This window comes from Lathyrus oleraceus, chromosome 7 (assembly GCF_024323335.1).
Source record: "Lathyrus oleraceus cultivar Zhongwan6 chromosome 7, CAAS_Psat_ZW6_1.0, whole genome shotgun sequence".
NCBI lineage: Eukaryota > Viridiplantae > Streptophyta > Magnoliopsida > Fabales > Fabaceae > Lathyrus > Lathyrus oleraceus.
Window position 1 is genome coordinate 232,976,521 of NC_066585.1, and position 16,930 is coordinate 232,993,450.

General features: G+C 37.8%; 1 pseudogene; it reads left to right on the forward strand.

Moving 5' to 3' along the window:
* The first annotated feature begins 394 nt into the window (after positions 1–394).
* Positions 395–1,992, forward strand: LOC127103125 (beta-glucosidase 40-like; annotated as a pseudogene).
* The last annotated feature ends 14,938 nt before the right edge of the window (positions 1,993–16,930 follow it).

Below are 16,930 nucleotides of genomic sequence, written 5' to 3' on the forward strand. Positions count from 1 at the left end.
TATGTAGCAGCATCCTGGTGTGTTTGTCATGCAATATGGCTCAGAAGATTGATGAGTAAAATGGAGATAGAACAGAAAGATGCTACAATAATACAAGTTGACAACAGGTCAGCAATTGAGTTAGCAAAGAATCCAGTAAACCATGAAAGGAGCAAACACATTGACGTTCGTTTTCACTTTATTCGAGAACACGTGAAGGAAGGAAATGTCGAATTGAAGCATGTAGCAAGTAAGGACCAAGCAACAGATATCTTCACAAAACCACTATCAAAGGAAATCTTCGACAGAGGCAAGAAGTTGATAGGAATGATGAATAGAAGAACATTTAAGTTTACAGAGGAGTTTTGTTGAATAAACTTAAATGCTAGAGTTAGTGGGTTTTAATAATAAGTTAATGGAGAGTTTTGGAAGGTTAAGAGACAGTGGGAAAATTAAGAGTATTTACTATTTGTCATTATTAGTAGAATAGCTAAAGTTTATTTTGTATGTATAAAGTCCAATTTTACATTCCAATAAAATACAGAAGTTCATAAAACTACTCGCTTCTTCTGTCACCTAACTCATCAAGAGTTGTGTTTACACCTTTTAAACCTTTCAAAAACATTGTTTACCAAAAAACCATACGCTCAAACACTAAGTCCAGGACTTTGTAGCCGGTCCTGCAAGTAACCCTCTTATAGGAAGGCTAGAGATTATTGACAAACAACAAATTGACACACCTGGTGGGACCTCGACTGTGTTAAGGACTTTGCGACTTTTGCTGAGACGTGTTTTCAGAAATTCGGGGACAGGGTGAAGCACTGGATTACATTTAATGAGCCACATACATTTTCTATACAAGGATATGATGTCGGTTTACAAGCGCCTGGACGATGCTCTATTCTCCTTCATCTGTTTTGTAGGGCAGGGAACTCTGCTACCGAACCTTACATTGTTGCTCACAATGTCCTACTTTCTCATGCATCAGTAGCAGATATTTACAGGAAAAAGTATAAGGTAATGTTTCAGAGAGTGATGAATTTTTCACAGAATATAAGCTGCTACTAATAACTCAGATTTTCTACAGAATATACAGGGTGGATCACTTGGGATAGCTTTTGATATGTTTGGTTTGAGCCTGCCACAAACACTCAAGAAGACATTGAAGCGGCACAGAGAGCTCAAGATTTTCAGCTAGGCTGGTAAGTTATCATTCACATAGTACATTCATAGATTGAAATTCGCATATCAACTATTGAAAATGAATCACCGAAGTTAAGGCTTAAGAAAGAAATAATAACTCAATCTGATTGTTAAATGCGTTAACGATAGGTTTCTTGAACCTTTGATGTTTGGAGATTATCCAAGTTCAATGAGAAGCCGAGTAGGAAACAGGCTGCCAAAATTTTCTTCATCTGAGTCTACTCTTGTTAAAGGTTCATTAGATTTTGTTGGAATCAACCATTACACCACATTTTATGCAAGAAAAGATTCGGCAAAAATATGGGAGCCCTCCTATCTTTATCACCGAAAATGGTAATCTTCAAACTCAATGATATCTTGAATTTCCATCTGCAATAACTACATAGTTGATACTAGGTGTTTATGATAAAGTATAAATTTTATTTGGTATGGTTTCATAGGGATGGATGATCCCAATAGTATACTTATTTCCATGGAGGAAGCTTTGAAGGATGAGAAACGGATTAGATACTACAGCGGCTATTTATCGTATCTACAAAAAGCTATTAAGTATGTGATAAGTTAATTATTTCCATGATCAATTTTTTAAGTTAACAAGTTAATTAATGAAGTATTGGTTTGGCTAATTGCAGAGATGATGGTTACAATGTGAAGGGATATTTTGCTTGGTCATTGCTGGATAATTGGGATTGGGCAGCTGGATACACTTCAAGATTTGGTCTGTATTTTGTTGATTACAATGACAACTTGAAGAGATATCCAAAACAATCTGTTCAATGGTTCAAGAACTTTCTGAAACCGGCTAAGTAGTTGTAAGAATATAAGATTGTATTTCAAATAACAGTGTTTATATTTCATTTGAGAGAGTTGGTGTTGGTGAAATCGGTCGGAAAGAGGAGTTGAGTGGGCGGCTCAGTGGTAGTACCGGGGTGTTCGGCGTGGCTGTGATTTTGGGTGTCTGTGGGAGTGTTTTATTGTGAGTTTTTGAATCCTTTTGAGCGGTTCAGGTGGAGGACATGGTTTGGCTATCCTAAAGTTTGTGAGTTTCATTAGTGTTCTGCTGGGTTCTTTGTATGGAATGCTGGTTGTGGGTTTAGATTTTGTATGTAAGATTTGGTGTTGTTTGGGTGCAGTTTTGCGCTAGCTTCTGTCTTACCTTTGTAACTTATCATTTTTATCTTGCACATTTTTTGTAAAAAAATTGATTTATGTAATATATAGTTTGTTGTTCAAAGCATATTTTATTTGGTTAGAAATGAGGTGAATTAATTTGACTTATAAAATTTTCAAGTCTGAATACGAAAGTTAACTTGAAAATTACATTGTATTCTTATTCTTTTTTATGATACATGATATACTTTTATATATAGACAGATGATTTATCTTTCAGAGTTTGAAAATAAGATCAATCCTAACAAACCTTAACAAATTATTTTATCTCTAACAAACCCTAACAAACAAATAACAAACTATTTTATCTCTAATACTCCCCCTCAAGTTGGAGGTTGAAGATTATAAACACTCAACTTAAACATGATGTCTTGAAAAACTTTCACGCCTAAGGACTTAATAAAAATGCTAGCATTTTGTTGTTTGGTGGGCAGGTAAGTTGTACTTATGGCACCTGACTGTATGTGTTCTTTGATAAAATGACAGTCAATTTCAATGTGCTTTGTTCTTTCATGGAAGATCGGGTTCGTAACTAAATGAAGAGCGACTTGATTGTCATAATGCAGAAGTATGGGTTTGATGCATGAAACTTGTAGGGTCTCTAACAAATTACATAGTCATATAGTTTTTCACTTGTGGCAAGTGTCAATGCATGATATTCAACCTCACTTGAGGATCGAGAGGCAATATCATGCAATGACACTCGTGGCACTGTTTTCCAAGTGCCATTGCCAAGTTTCATTAGATAAACTGAGATGGACTTTCTGGTAATGGAACACGACACCCAATCTGAGTCACAGTGGTCAGCTACTTTTAGATCATTATGTTGTGGAAAAATGATACCTTGACCAGGAGAAGATTTGAGATATTGTAAGACTCACATAGCAGCATCCCAATGGTCTTGGAGTGGAGTTTGCATGAATTAACTTTGAATATCAACCGAGTAGGTTAATTCATGCCTAGTGATAGTCAAGTAAATCGGGTGTCCAACTAATCTCATGTACCTTGACGGTTCTAAGAGTGGAAGTCCTTTGACCAAAGCAAGGTTGTGATTTTGTTCCATTGGAAACAAAGAAGACTTAGAATCAAGCATTCCACATTCTTGTAGAATGTCTAAGGTGTATTTTTTTTGACAAAGAAATGTCCCTTTTGACCCTTATGCTAGCTCCAGACCTATGAAGTATTTAAGTGAACCAAGATCCTTCATGTGGAAACATTGACTGAGATATTACTTGAACTGATCATAAGCCTCAAGGTCATTACTAGCAATGATCAAGTCATCAACATAGGTAAAAAAAAAACAAGAAAAATTCATCCATGTGAATAAGTAAATAGACTATGATAAAATTGGTTGTCTTGAAAACCATATTTTATCAAAGATTGAGATAGCTTGCTATACCAACTTCTAGATGCTTGTTTCAAGCCATACGATGACTTATTTAATTTGCATATCAAACTTTATTTGGAACTTCATATCCTTGTGGATGACTCATATACACTTCTTTTGTCAATTCTCCATGCAATAAGGCAATTCTATCATCTATTTGATGTAATTTCCATCCTTTCACCACTGCAACTGTTAACAAACATCTAATTGTGGTCATTTTGGCCACTAATGCAAAAGTTTCATTAAATTCCTCACTTTCTATTTGTGTGTAACCTTTAACAATCAATCTGGTCGTGTACTTTTCAATCTCACTTGTAGCTTTATGTTTGATTTTGTACACCCATTTACATCCTATCAATTTTATTCCTTGCGGTAAATGAGTTAGTTCCCATGTCTCATTGTCTTCTAGAGCCTTGTTTTCTTGAGCCACGACCTCCTTCTAAACTATGTGCTTGATTTCTTGGGTATATGATTGAGGTTCTTCGTTATTAGTGGTGGTTGCAAGGTAAGCTCTATGTTTTTTTGAAAACTTGTCATATTTTAAAAAAATTGATATGGGATGTGTGATACCTGAAGAGGACTCTGGAATTGATGTCATGCACTTGAGGTTCATGTTTAATTTTCCACAATCATAGTCTTTTAGATGATTTGGAGGTCGCTTTATGCCTGGTATGTTATGAGTCTCCCCATCATTTGAGACTTCTCCTTCACTTTCACTTGATGATTCTTTTTGAGAATTATTGGTGACTTCCTCATTCACGTCATATATGGATACATGTTCTTGCTCTATAGGCTCACTCTTAGTTTGACTTGTGTATTCAGGATCCTTAATGGATAAACTTTCTATAGGACCTGGTGTTTGGTCATTACGAGGAATTTCCCAAGGTTTGATACTTCTAATTCAACATCATTATATGGTAAAGACTCATCATTGAGGTTATCACTTGATGGGTTATTTCTAAAATTAGTAGACCCATTATTGTCTTGCACGTGGTAAGGAAAGATATGCTCATAAAACATTACATCTCTCGATATGCAGCATTTACGAGTCTTTGGATTGTAAAATTTACATCCTTTTTGTCCTTGTGGATAACCAATAAAAATACACCTTTCAGCTCTATGATCAAATTTACTAATTCCCTTTGAGTCCTTTTTCTTGTAGCACAAGCAACCAAAAAATCTCAAGTGCTCGTAGTTTGATGCTCTCTTAAAAAGCAACTCGTATGGAGTGATTCCCTTAGTTTACACTGTAGGGGTTCTATTGATTAGACACACTACTATCAATACACAATATCCCCAAAAATGCAGCGGGAGATTTTCTTAAGAACACAAAGCTCGTTCTATGTTCAAAATTTGTCTATGCTTGCGTTCCACACGTCCATTCTGTTGAGGTGTGGTAAAACAAGAAGTTTCATGCATGATTCATTCTTTTTTAGTGAAGCACTTGAAATCAGAGTTAGTAAACTCTAACCCGTTGTCACTCCTAATCCTCTTGATATGCGTATTAAACTGCCTTTTGATTAGATTGCTACAATTAATCAAATGGTGTAAAGTCCATGTCTTGTGTTTCATCAAGTATACCCATGTGCCACGAGTGAAGTCGTCTACAATGGTTAGAAAGTAATGGGATCCATTGTTTATGGCAGTATGGTATTTCCCCCATAAGTCACAGTGAATCAATTCAAAAGGTGCTTCAGCTTTATTAATACTTAAAGGGAAAGGGTTACTACATTGTTTTGCCTTGTGGCATACATCACAACAACTTACTCTATCAAAATTACAATTGAAAAAATATGAAATATGATGGATAACTTGATTTTAAGAATGCCTCATTCTGATGTGCCATAAGGTTTCCATGTCTGTCGCACCTCGAAAAAAAATGAGAACACGACTTAGCGAAGCACATTCACACGCTCGTAAGATGGACTAAACAGAGTCACCACCGAACTTTATTTATTCCTAAAAAGGAAAGGAGAAGTATCGATAAAACCCAAAAATAGAACGACAATGATATTGGTCGTCGCAACCAAATCAGGGTTCGGGAGTCGATTACGCAAGGGAAATGTATTAGCACCCCTCACGTCTGTTGTACTCAATCGGAACTGCTAGGATGCACGTTAATGTTAGCTTATAAATGTTAGGCTTCTCGAGTTTATTAAGAGGGAAAGAAGAATAGGATAAAAAGAAAAGAGAAAATGTTTTTGGATTTTTTATTAATGTGCAACGAAGGGGACTGAACCTAATTTTTTTGTTAATGGGTCTGACAAGATTTACAAACCATACTCCTACGTATCTCCGGATGCAATAGAGAACTCAAGGATTATGTAGTTATGGGTAGAAAATGTTTGTTTTTTGGTCGATTTTAGCGAAATCTACTTTGTGTCAATCGGCGAAAACATTGTTGGCTACCCAAAACAAGTGGAGAAGGGAACGTTTGCATCACAGTCGAATGAATTTACAAATCAATATTTATGGACAATGTTGTAAGCTTACTCACACGCTCAAGTGGAAGGAATATTGTTTTGCATTGTCTTGAAACAAGGTACATTTCGTTTAAGGAAAAAGGTTTAAGGATCAATCGCACAATAGAGAGAATAAAGTTTATTGGTTTGAATGCATTTTGAGTGATGGCGAGAACTTAGATGGGCAAGATATCCATCTCATATGCTAGCCTTAGGAGCTCGTGGTATCCACGGCGTTCCGTTTCCATCTTTATTGAAAAATATTTGATAAGTATTAAGTATTTTTGAGTCTTATTGTAAAAATGACTTGTCGTTGGATCAAACATTTGGTGCAACAAGTGTTTACTGTAAGCTACTGGTCGTTCGTTGGGGAACTTTCAATAATTGAAGCAATGTATAAAGTGTTTCTTTTGATTTAGCTTTTGTTATTTTCAAAGTTTGACAACATTATGCAAACAAGATTGGCAGTTGTTTTTGCAAACAAAATGCGGAAAAATAAAAGAGTTAGCTGAATAACGACTGGAATTTATTGATTGTGAAAATTTGTATATATGAGGGGTGTACAAGGATGCAAAAGTTCTTAAAGAGGAATTTTTCAAAAATTGAAAAAATAAAGTAAATGGCAATAGGAAATTTGTTTGATTTTCCACCGATTATAATATTGCTTGTTATTCTCCGTAGCACTGGGATCCAACACTTTGTTTTGGTTGACGATGATTGGACTGATCAGATAATGCCTGAGATCAAGTCGATGATGGGATAGGCCCAGAAGATACAATCAAATGCCTTTATCCCTAACTTTTGCGTGGAAATTTTTATTCTTTTGTTCACCGGGATATCCATTTTTGCCTAAGTCGCTCTTTCGGATTTTCAACTTAGTGGACTCGTATTGTTTTATCCCTAACTTTTGCATGGACATTTCTTTTTTTTTTTGGTCCATTGGGATATCCATTTTTGCCTAGATTGACTTTGAGCATATGTCAATCTAGCGGTCTTTGTATTCATTATTTTCTTAGGCATAATATTTTTTGACTGTATTTGAATTCACTGACATCGTCAAGTCATCCTTGTCCATTGTGATGAGAATGAGAGCCCTTCCTATGAAGGTCTTTTTGACAGTGTCTGATTTTGAAGTGCAGGTGGATGAAAGTATTATTCAGCTTTTGGATACGCTTTGGATCACAAATGTATCTAGCAAAATACTTGTTTTCGGGTGGAGATTGATATTGAATCGATTACTAACCCGCATAGCTTTGGCCAACAGTGGGGATCATCAATGGATCCCATAATTTAGTTTGTCCAATTGGTTGTGTTTTTGAAGAATCTTTATCCCATTTTTTCTTCGAGTGTATACTGGCATTTCAGGTTTGGGAACAGATTTACAAGTGGTTGGATTTGCTGTTTCAATTCGAATTGGATGTCATAGGTACTAATTACAGTAGTTTCAGTTTTATGCTCAAAGGTAGAGTGTAACACCCTTCTAAAATACCCCAAATATTTAATTAAAATAATAATATATCAATCAGAGTAATTATGCAATTAAGGGTGTCACACAATCATTTCACACCATTCACCATAATAACTGTCATGCTCTTTTATTAAATCAAAGTAAACACTTGCATAATACGCAGCGGATAGAGACCAATTCAATCATGCAAAACATGTAACACATTACATGTAAAATGGTTCACAACCAACAATAAAACATTTAAAACATCCCATCCCGATGTTACATCTATCAGAGCATGACCCACTAAGGAGACTACACTAGACTCCAAGCACTAGCTTCTACTCAATCACTGCTCTTTACCTGAAAAATAGTTGTAAGGGTGAGTTCCTCAATCGATATAATAAGCATTATAAAATATCATGTAATGCTAAGTAAATAACACATTAATCACCCTAATCATATCACACATTCGGTAATGGCAACATCAACTCAAACCTCATACTCAATACCAATACAACTCATACTCATACTCAATATCAACACAAATACACGTATAATATTGGAATACATCCATTCATATTATACGCCATACATATATTATGCAATGAAACTCCATGCATGCGGTACCGACTCTTCGTGAACATATAGTTCAACCTCACCGTCCAAATCCAGGCACGGCTACCAAGCCCACTAGTCCCACTCATTTGAGACCTAGTGACTCACTCACTAATTCCTCACCATGGGAATTAGCTACCACCCCAAATGGGCCATGCTATGCACGCTAATCACCTAGCATGCAAACATCAACAACAGTCCACAACGACTAACTCACTAATTCCTCACCATGGGAATTAGCTACCACCATAAAGGCCACAATATGCGTGCTAATCACCTAGCAATGCAACATCAACCACAATAATCCACAATGGACCTATGCTCACACTTTAAGCCATAAAACAGTCCATTCGCAAACACATGCATAATATATACATTCACAATATTATGCATACCATCACACATCATCAACACATGCATCAAAACATCATATCATGTCAAATAATTAATCACAGTATTAGCACACTCTACTAATACCTACACTGCTCAAAACAGCGGGAATTAATCCCTATTACATCATATGCCAACATAGGCCAACCCTCAAATAAGCATACCATATTTAAATAACAATTTTTCCACTTTGCAACAGTGTTAACCGGTTAACGCCCTGGGTTAACCGGTTAACGCAGGCAGAACACGCTTCCTGGCAATTCACAACAGTGTTAACCGGTTAACGCCCTGGGTTAACCGGTTAACGCAAACAGAACAGCAATATTTTCACACTCACAACAGTGTTAACCGGTTAACACCCTGGGTTAACCGGTTAACGCAAACAAAACAGCAATTATTCACAATTCAAAACAGTGTTAACCGGTTAACACCCTGGGTTAACCGGTTAACGCAAGACAGAAAGCTGTTCCTGCGCTAACACAAAGCAGAATGCAGAATTCTCCGTATTTTCCGCCGTTGGAGGACTTCCGGACCTCCGATTCCAATTCCGTAAAAAGCTACACGTTCGGGAAATTACAACTCACTCAATACGGGTTCAATTTCAGTTTTAACACAGCTTATCCAACATAATTTTCAGCATTCATAATCCCAATTAGGGTCAATTCAACGGTTTATCACTACCCATTACATGCTAACCCATAATACCCATTAAACGACGATAAACCCCCCTTACCTGAGTTAATCCGGCAATCTCTAAGCTCCAAGCTTTTCTCTTCTCCAATCTTCTTCCTCTTGCTCTGCCTCTTTGCCCTTTCTCCACTTCCTCAATCGCTTCTCTGTTTCACGTGAAAACTCTTTTTACCAAAATGGACCCCTTTTTCCTTATTTCCAACTTATATATATTTTCCAATAATTATTATTTCAATAATAATAATAATTCAATAATTCCAAAAATAATAATAATAATAATCCAATTATCTAATTAAATTAATAAATATATTATTAACTTAATTTAAATAATTATCATATTATTATCGGGGTGTTACAACTCTCCCCCACTAAAAGAGTTTTCGTCCTCGAAAACATACCTCAAGCGAATAACTCCGGATAAGACTCCTTCATCTGACTCTCCAGTTCCCAAGTCACATTGCCACCTGCTGGTCCTCCCCAAGCTACCTTCACCAAAACAATCTCTTTACCCCGCAACTGCTTCAACTCTCGATCCTCGATCCTCATAGGTGATGTTTCAACAGTCAGGTTATCTCTCACCTGTACATCATCTATTTGGACTACATGTGACGGATCATGAATGTACCTCCTCAATTGAGACACATGAAAAACCTCATGCAAATTCGCAAGCGACGGCGGTAAAGCAATACGATAGGCTACCTCCCCTATCCTCTCCAAAATCTGATAAGGACCAATAAATCGAGGTGTCAACTTCTTCGACTTCAAAGCTCGACCAACCCCAGTTATCGGAGTGACACGAAGAAACACATGATCTCCCTCTTGAAACTCAAGTGACTTCCTTCTCTTGTCGTGATAACTCTTCTGACGACTCTGAGCAATCCTCATCTTCTCCTGAATCATCTTAATCTTTTCCGTAGTTTGTTGAACAATCTCCGGTCCAACCACAACACTCTCACCGGACTCATACCAACATAAAGGTGTCCGACATCTCCTACCATACAAAGCTTCAAACGGTGCCATACCAATGCTCGAATGAAAACTATTGTTGTAGGTAAACTCAATCAAAGGCAAATAACAATCCCAAGCACCTCCCTTCTCCAAAACACAAGCTCTCAAAAGATCCTCTAATGACTGAATCGTCCTCTCAGTCTGACCATCAGTCTGCGGATGATATGCAGAACTCAATCTCAGCTTAGTTCCCAAAGCCCTCTGCAAACCTTCCCAGAACTTCGATGTAAATCTAGGATCTCTGTCCGAAACAATACTCGACGGAATACCATGCAAACTTACAATCTTCTCAATATACAACTCAGCTAATCTCTCTAACGGATAATCCATTCTGATCGGAATGAAATGAGCCGATTTTGTCAATCTGTCTACAATCACCCAAATAGCTTCAAAATTCTTACTTGTCCTCGGTAAACCAGAAACAAAATCCATACTGATACTATCCCACTTCCACTCTGGAATAGCCAACGGTTGCATTAGCCCAGACGGCTTCTGATGCTCAATCTTTGACTTCTGACAAGTCAAACAAGAATAAACAAAACTCGCAATTTCTCTTTTCATTCCCGGCCACCAAAATAACTTTTTCAAATCATGATACATTTTCGTATCTCCAGGATGAATACTCAGGCCACTACGATGTCCTTCCTCAAGAATACTCTTCTTAAGCTCGGTAACATCCGGAATACACACCCGATTACCAAATTTCAAAACACCATTCTCATCCACTCTGAATTCACCACCTTGACCTTGATTCACTAGAGTTAACTTGTCAACCAAAAGCACATCGGATTTCTGACCCTCTCTGATCTCATCCATAATACCACTTGTTAACTTCAACATTCCCAATTTAACACTATTGTGAGTACTCTCACACACCAAACTCAAGTCTCTAAACTGTTCAATTAAATCCAATTCCTTAATCATTAACATAGACATATGCAATGATTTCCGACTCAATGCATCAGCCACTACGTTTGCTTTACCCGGATGGTAATTCAAACCAAAGTCATAATCCTTCAGAAATTCTAACCATCTCCTCTGTCTCATATTCAGCTCTTTCTGATCAAACAAATACTTTAAACTTTTATGGTCACTGAAAACCTCAAATCTTGACCCGTACAAGTAATGCCTCCATAACTTCAGAACAAATACCACAACTGCCAACTCTAAATCGTGCGTCGGATAGTTCCTCTCATGAACCCTCAGTTGTCTCGAAGCATAAGCTATAACCTGCTTGTTCTGCATCAACACACCACCCAAACCCAACAATGAAGCATCACAGTAAACCTCAAATGATTCCGACGAACTCGGTAATATCAGAATAGGAGCAGTAGTTAACCTTCTCTTTAACTCTTGGAAACCTTCTTCACACTTTGAGTCCCAAACAAACGCTTGCCCTTTTCTAGTCAACATCGTCAACGGTAACGCCAACTTAGAAAATCCCTCAATGAATTTCCTATAATAACCAGCCAAACCAAGGAAACTTCGAATCTCAGCAACAGACTTCGGAGCTTCCCACTTAGATACCGCTTCTATCTTAGAAGGATCAACAGCAACACCACCTCTTGAAATCACATGACCAAGAAAACTAACCTCTTCTAACCAAAATTCACATTTCGACAGTTTAGCAAATAACTTCTTATCTCGTAGAACTCCTAAAACCAATCTCAAATGTTCAGCATGCTCTTCTTCAGATTTCGAATACACCAAAATGTCATCAATAAACACCACAACAAACTTATCTAGGTACGGATGGAAAATCCTATTCATATACTCCATAAATACTCCAGGCGCATTAGTCACACCAAAAGGCATTACAGAATACTCATAATGTCCATACCTTGTTCTGAAAGCAGTCTTCTGAATATCCTCAGTTTTCACACGTATCTGATGATATCCCGATCTCAAATCTATTTTGCTGAACACACTCACACCAACCAACTGATCCATCAAATCATCAATCCTCGGCAAAGGATACCGATTCTTGATCGTCACTTTATTCAGTTGCCTGTAGTCCACACACAACCTCATAGTACCTTCTTTCTTCTTAACCAATAACACTGGTGCACCCCACGGTGACACACTCGGACGAATAAATTTCTTATCCAACAGATCTTCCAGCTGACTCTTCAATTCAGTTAACTCAACAGCAGACATACGGTACGGAGCCATCGATATCGGCCTAGTACCAGGTACCAAATCAATCGAGAACTCAACTTCACGCTCTGGCGGCAATTCATTCACTTCTTCCGGAAACACATCAGGAAAATCACACACCACGGCCAGATCGCAAATCAACAGTCTATCTTTAGCTTCCAAAGTCGCTAACAGCATAAACAACTCTGCCCCATCTGCTACTGCCTCATTCACCTGCCTTGCAGATAGAAACAAACTCTTTCCTTCCTCAATCTCAGGAAAGAACACAGTCTTATCAAAACAGTTGATATAAACTCGGTTACACACCAACCAGTTCATACCCAGAATAACATCAATCTGCACTAGTGGAAGACACACTAGGTCCATCCCAAAGTCTCTACCAAAAATACTCAAAGGACCATTTAAACAAACTGAAGTAGTAGTCACTGAACCCTTCGCAGGAGTATCAATCACCATACTTCCATGCATCTCAGATATCTCTAACTTAAGTTTCACAGCACAATCCAAAGATATAAAGGAATGAGTCGCACCTGTGTCAATAATAGCTACAAGAGGAAAGCCATTAATATAACACGTACCTCGGATCAAACAATCATCTGCAGAAGTCTCAGAACCCGATAAAGCAAAGACCTTGCCTCCCGACTGATTCTCCTTCTTCGGCTTAGGACACTGTGGACTGATATGACCCACCTCTCCACAGTTGAAACAAGTCACAGTCTTCAACCGGCACTCTGCAGCCAAGTGACCACCTTTGCCACACTTGAAACACTTCTTCTCAGCACTGGTACACTCATGGAAACGATGTCCAGCCTGACCGCATCTGTAACACTTAGTAGGGGCACTAGAGTCTCCCCCACTAGGCCTCTTCATCCCACTCTGTCTCTGGAAACCTTTGCCAGCTGCATACGGTTTCCCACGATCATTCTGATTCTTGCCTTTCCTATCAACCCTCTGCTGATAGCTCTCCGCTCTGGCCTTGGTATCCTGTTCGAAAATCCTGCAACAGTCAACCAAGTCGGAGAACACTCTGATCCGCTGATACCCAATAGCCTGCTTTATCTCGGGACGTAACCCGTTCTCAAACTTCACACATTTCGAAAATTCCCCAGTAGCCTCATCATAGGGAGTGTAATACTTTGACAGTTCTGTGAACTTAGCAGCATACTCAGTAACAGACCTGTTACCCTGCTTCAATTCTAAGAACTCTATCTCTTTCTTTCCTCTGACATCTTCTGGAAAGTACTTCCTCAGGAATCTCTCTCTGAACACAGCCCAAGTGATCTCAGCATTCCCAGCGGACTCCAACTCAGTGCGGGTAGCAACCCACCAATCATCTGCTTCCTCTGACAGCATATGCGTACCGAACCTGACCTTCTGGTTATCGGCACACTCAGTCACTCGGAAGATTCTCTCGATCTCCTTCAACCACTTCTGAGCGCCATCTGGATCGTATGCTCCCTTGAACATTGGAGGATCGTTCTTCTGGAACTCACTCAGTTGACGAGCAGCTCCCATTCCCACAACATTCGGATTCCCTCCAAGTACTCCAGCTAGCATACCCAGAGCCTCAGCAATCGCAGCATCGTCTCTACCTCTTCCAGCCATCTCTATTCTGAAAACCCAACAAGCTAAACAATAAGTACCGATAGGGTTACACAACACCTATCCCGTACAGGGGAAACAGAATCATTACGACTCGACTCGACCGACCAGGCTCTGATACCACTAATGTAACACCCTTCTAAAATACCCCAAATATTTAATTAAAATAATAATATATCAATCAGAGTAATTATACAATTAAGGGTGTCACACAATCATTTCACACCATTCACCATAATAACTGTCATGCTCTTTTATTAAATCAAAGTAAACACTTGCATAATACGCAGCGGATAGAGACCAATTCAATCATGCAAAACATGTAACACATTACATGTAAAATGGTTCACAACCAACAATAAAACATTTAAAACATCCCATCCCGATGTTACATCTATCAGAGCATGACCCACTAAGGAGACTACACTAGACTCCAAGCACTAGCTTCTACTCAATCACTGCTCTTTACCTGAAAAATAGTTGTAAGGGTGAGTTCCTCAATCGATATAATAAGCATTATAAAATATCATGTAATGCTAAGTAAATAACACATTAATCACCCTAATCATATCACACATTCGGTAATGGCAACATCAACTCAAACCTCATACTCAATACCAATACAACTCATACTCATACTCAATATCAACACAAATACACGTATAATATTGGAATACATCCATTCATATTATACGCCATACATATATTATGCAATGAGACTCCATGCATGCGGTACCGACTCTTCGTGAACATATAGTTCAACCTCACCGTCCAAATCCAGGCACGGCTACCAAGCCCACTAGTCCCACTCATTTGAGACCTAGTGACTCACTCACTAATTCCTCACCATGGGAATTAGCTACCACCCCAAATGGGCCATGCTATGCACGCTAATCACCTAGCATGCAAACATCAACAACAGTCCACAACGACTAACTCACTAATTCCTCACCATGGGAATTAGCTACCACCATAAAGGCCACAATATGCGTGCTAATCACCTAGCAATGCAACATCAACCACAATAATCCACAATGGACCTATGCTCACACTCTAAGCCATAAAACAGTCCATTCGCAAACACATGCATAATATATACATTCACAACATTATGCATACCATCACACATCATCAACACATGCATCAAAACATCATATCATGTCAAATAATTAATCACAGTATTAGCACACTCTACTAATACCTACACTGCTCAAAACAGCGGGAATTAATCCCTATTACATCATATGCCAACATAGGCCAACCCTCAAATAAGCATACCATATTTAAATAACAATTTTTCCACTTTGCAACAGTGTTAACCGGTTAACGCCCTGGGTTAACCGGTTAACGCAGGCAGAACACGCTTCCTGGCAATTCACAACAGTGTTAACCGGTTAACGCCCTGGGTTAACCGGTTAACGCAAACAGAACAGCAATATTTTCACACTCACAACAGTGTTAACCGGTTAACACCCTGGGTTAACCGGTTAACGCAAACAAAACAACAATTATTCACAATTCAAAACAGTGTTAACCGGTTAACACCCTGGGTTAACCGGTTAACGCAAGACAGAAAGCTGTTCCTGCGCTAACACAAAGCAGAATGCAGAATTCTCCGCATTTTCCGCCGTTGGAGGACTTCCGGACCTCCGATTCCAATTCCGTAAAAAGCTACACGTTCGGGAAATTACAACTCACTCAATACGGGTTCAATTTCAGTTTTAACACAGCTTATCCAACATAATTTTCAGCATTCATAATCCCAATTAGGGTCAATTCAACGGTTTATCACTACCCATTACATGCTAACCCATAATACCCATTAAACGACGATAAACCCCCCTTACCTGAGTTAATCCGGCAATCTCTAAGCTCCAAGCTTTTCTCTTCTCCAATCTTCTTCCTCTTGCTCTGCCTCTTTGCCCTTTCTCCACTTCCTCAATCGCTTCTCTGTTTCACGTGAAAACTCTTTTTACCAAAATGGACCCCTTTTTCCTTATTTCCAACTTATATATATTTTCCAATAATTATTATTTCAATAATAATAATAATTCAATAATTCCAAAAAAATAATAATAATAATCCAATTATCTAATTAAATTAATAAATATATTATTAACTTAATTTAAATAATTATCATATTATTATCGGGGTGTTACATAGAGTACATAAGAACATTTGTATGTTGGTATGGTTTGCAGTATGTTGGGCTGTTTGGTTGAGTAGAAATGAGATTGTATTTCAAGGAACGGGCGTTCGTGTAGTCGAGGTGCCAAAGTATTGGCTTATAATTGATTTGCTACTAGAATGAAAGGTACCGAGGTTGATTGTTGGGCTGACTGATGTACATTTCCAATGGATTGTCTTCTAAATCATTGACTTATTCTCTTATTTTAGGTCTTGCATTCAATTGACATTGTATTTTTTCACTTGTATGATTGAGTACCCGTTATACTCCTTCTTTTTGCTTATAAAAAAATTAATATTTATACTTTTCTATATATAAAAGTGGCATCCTTATCCTCTGATTGTAGTGAATATAATTTTAATAATTCAATGATAACAGATTCAGTTTATGATTATCTTACTAATAAATACATAATGAATACATTTGTAAATATTAATTTATTGAATAATAACAATTTATTTATAAAAAAAGTTAATTTTCTTAACTTATATTTTCTCTTACTCTATTTAGAAATATATTATTCTCGAAATAGTTAAGAGATTTAAATTTGCATTATCTGAAGATTTTTAAAGATGTCACTGTATGAAATATAGGTAAATATAAAGAAATAATACGTCAAAAAGGAAACA